The sequence below is a fragment of the Rhagoletis pomonella genome, unplaced genomic scaffold, assembly GCF_013731165.1.
Source record: "Rhagoletis pomonella isolate Grant_MI unplaced genomic scaffold, Rhpom_1.0 Rhpom_scaffold_00576, whole genome shotgun sequence".
NCBI classification, from domain to species: Eukaryota; Metazoa; Arthropoda; class Insecta; order Diptera; family Tephritidae; genus Rhagoletis; species Rhagoletis pomonella.
Window position 1 is genome coordinate 31,590 of NW_023459130.1, and position 3,437 is coordinate 35,026.

The window sequence follows — 3,437 nt, forward strand, 5'->3', positions numbered from 1 at the left end:
TATAATTTTCAGCACACTCCCGTATCGAACTTTCCTTGCTGCAGGAAAGTGAAAATAAAATGTTCTAGAAGATCGCGCTGGTGTCAAAATAAAACCTTTCAATTTTAGTTGTACATATTGCGATGTTAATAGTGATGGTAGCCCATCGATTTATTGATTAAATTTTGGTGATGTGGGATTGTATGGGGTTGGAGTTGGATTCGGTTGGGGTTGGATTGGTTTTATTTTCCTGTGAAGGAAAATACTGATAAAATACGCATGTTACAAAATGAATAAAATGCTTACACTTCATGAGACCTCGCGCTCTTTTTCTTCTAGAATAAACTATTTTGGCGCGATAATTTTGACACATTGCACATAGTGTTACCAGACTCAAGTTTTACAAACACTTAACAATTATTTTGAGACAACTCACAGGGTTGCATTACAAGGTTACAATAATTGAGATTCTTAAACATAACTTCTACTCAACAATGAGTTTAATTTTCTCGAACCGAGTCACCTTTTCACTTTTCGTTTCCGTGTATTGACTACGGGTGGGTGAAAAAAATTCTGGCGAAGCTCACGATTAGGCTGATTAAGAAAATGCATCGTTAATTAACAAAAAAAAAGATTAGCTTGTATATTTATCTCTCTAACGCATTAATTCTATATACGTCAAGACCAAGGCCCGACGCCGTTATGTCTGTATTTAATAACGTCTCTATGACAAAATATTCAAAAAATGTGTTCGTAGATTTTTATTTACTTCATTTGTCACATTAATATCGATCTGATTTTTTTTTTAATAAGTACCAAGAATAAATATTTAACAAAAAACTATTTCACTTGAGCTGAACCAACTTTTAGTTGCTCGGAGCTAATTTTGGAACGCTTCATAAAATATTTTCATAGACGGTAAATGCAACCCTGGTTGCATCATTCATGAGTTGAAAACCCAAAACAAATAATTAATATGTGGATTGGAGCCTTTTGAAATGGCCTTTAGAAGCGGCAATGGAATTTCGACACTATTCAAGGAATCGTGAATATAAGCTGCCTTCCGTTTGGCATATTTGCGGTTTAAACCTTCAGAAAGTTACAAAAAAAACATTTTCTATTTTTTTATATATTTTTGAAATAAAAATACTCCACCTTGTACACCAAACAAAATTTCTTTAAACCTTCTTGCGCAGCAGGTTGTTGATCTTATCTTCACCGTTACCGAAACCACCAACCTCAACGTAGCCGCCGGTTGGTGTTGAACTTGAATGGCCAGAGGAAGTTGGAGGCTTTCTTGAAGTGGGATCCAACAGTGAATATTGCCAAATAATCAACGCACTGAATATCGTGTGCTTTGCGCAATTTGCGTTCGATCACAAAGTTGTCAGAGATTGAGACACGTTGATGGTTGTGCTTGATAATTCCACGTTTGTAGATCAATTCACGAACTGATTTAAGATTTGGATAACCCCATGTGATATAGGGCTCGGCAATGCGTAGCATATTAATGGTTCAATTTGATGAACAAACCATGGTTAATGTGGCGAAAACGGAACAACAGTAAAGCCAAAGAACGTAGATAACAATAAGGGACAACTCGTTATAATAGTGGCGAAAGTGCGCAACAGGGGCATGCCTTCTCTTTTGCCCTAGTGCGTTTTTTGATTGGATGAAAAGAGAAGGCACGCTCCTGTTGCGCTTTTTCGCCACAATTATAACGAGTTGTCCCTTGTTATCCACATTCTTTGGTAAAACTTTGCGCACTTTTGGTGCAACTTTGTTGATACCGCGGATTCAGATCACAAAAGCCAATTTGTCTTCTGCAGGCACGTAGAATGGGCCGCGTTTCTTTGCCAGACGGCGCAACTTATTCTCACGGTGTCCATCACGGATATATTTAGCTTGATATTTCTCAGCATGCACCAAGTTTTCACGTTTGCTTAAAAGGTGTTCGCACGAGGCGATTTTGCGTTCAACTCACGCAGGGTTGCACGGAAAAAAAGTGGAATGGCTAAATGTTGGCAGGCGACCAATTTTGTTGAAAGCGATTAGTTGAAAGGCCGTTCAACCAAAAGTAGAATGCAAAGTTGGACAATGCAAACACCTTTTTATGGCGAATATTTTGAAATTTTTTTATATTTTGATATTTTTTTATATTTTGATATTTTTTATATTTTGATATTTTTAGCCATTCAATTTTTTTTTCGTGCAACCCTGCGTGAGTTGAACGCAAAAGTTGCCTGAAAAATCGCCGCGTGCGAAAGCCCTATTAGTGCAATCACAGCAGAGCGCTTTAGTTTACGTTTGGTCAGGGTAGCACGTTTGCTGACCTGCTTCTTTCTGAACTTCAGCTACGACTCGGGGACAGCGGGCAGCTTTCTGGAAGGTTGTTTGCCCTTTGCTTCGGGCTTCTTACCGGCCGTGGTGGCAGTCATCTTAACTTGTAACCTAGCACGTCGAGATGAAAAAAAATTCGCCAAATGTTTGAAGCACATCTTAAATAATGCCACTCGATTTATAACATTTCTATTAAGCACCATTTCATTTAATTAAATACTTTTTTAATACATAAGATATGCTGCAAGTAGGCACTTGCTTTCCCAAATTCCATCTTGCTTATCGGCATAATTTTCCAAATGTGCCTGCGCTGCTACTTCATACTAATAACTTCATTTTCAAACTGCGCCTTCTTTGTTGCCTCAACATATCCTAAAAATACATAAAATTTACATTAAACAATAGAAATCGCAAAAATTAGCAAATAAAATACTACCTTCATTTTGTTTTGTTGTAAAATTTCTGAGAAATGTGAATTCACCACGATGCAATACAGAAAGAACAAGGAACAGGGATGTAATTTTAAGTAACCTAATATTCAGTGGCAATGCGCAGAGCGTTCAGAGTAGCAAAGATAATTTGTATCAAATATAACATTAAACGGTGGTTATAACACACTTTTTAATATTATTAATCAGAGTTCATACATTATATGGTATTTCTTTCAAAAATTAATGCACTATATGCATATTTAATTAATGTTTAATGTTTTACAAGGCTGTTTGAGTCTTTAATTATTATTTTTCCATGTTTATTATTTTTAATAAATGACACATGAATTAACAGGGTTCCATTTGGCTGAACTCTGTATGAGAGCGTGTTCGATCGACTATTTTTCATGTTGCATATAAGCACTTGTATTTCAAGCGAGCTACACTGACATGAGTCAATTCGATACCCCGTTTGATGCCATATAAACGAGGTAAAAAGGAACGCATTTGCTTCCTGATTTTTTTTAAATGCGTCATTCTGGAAAAGGTCCGGAAAGGTCGGGAGGGGTACCAAACGACGCGTTTCGGTCCCCCTATTAACAATCCGGAGGGGGAGGGCTAATATTATTAACCATTTAAACGTTATAAACAAAAAACTTTTGTTAAATTTCGTTGTTTTGTATGGAC

At 36.7% G+C, this 3,437-nt stretch overlaps 1 long non-coding RNA gene and 1 pseudogene across 1 annotated transcript; both read right to left on the reverse strand.

Moving 5' to 3' along the window:
• Positions 1 to 838: 838 nt before the first annotated feature.
• Positions 839 to 2,417, reverse strand: LOC118751168 (annotated as a pseudogene).
• Positions 2,418 to 2,463: 46 nt separating this feature from the next.
• Positions 2,464 to 2,796, reverse strand: LOC118751167. The gene is made up of 2 exons (XR_004994493.1): positions 2,756 to 2,796; positions 2,464 to 2,691 (listed from the first exon to the last, which is right to left on the reverse strand). It is a non-coding gene; the product is annotated as an uncharacterized LOC118751167 (long non-coding RNA).
• Positions 2,797 to 3,437: the final 641 nt, after the last annotated feature.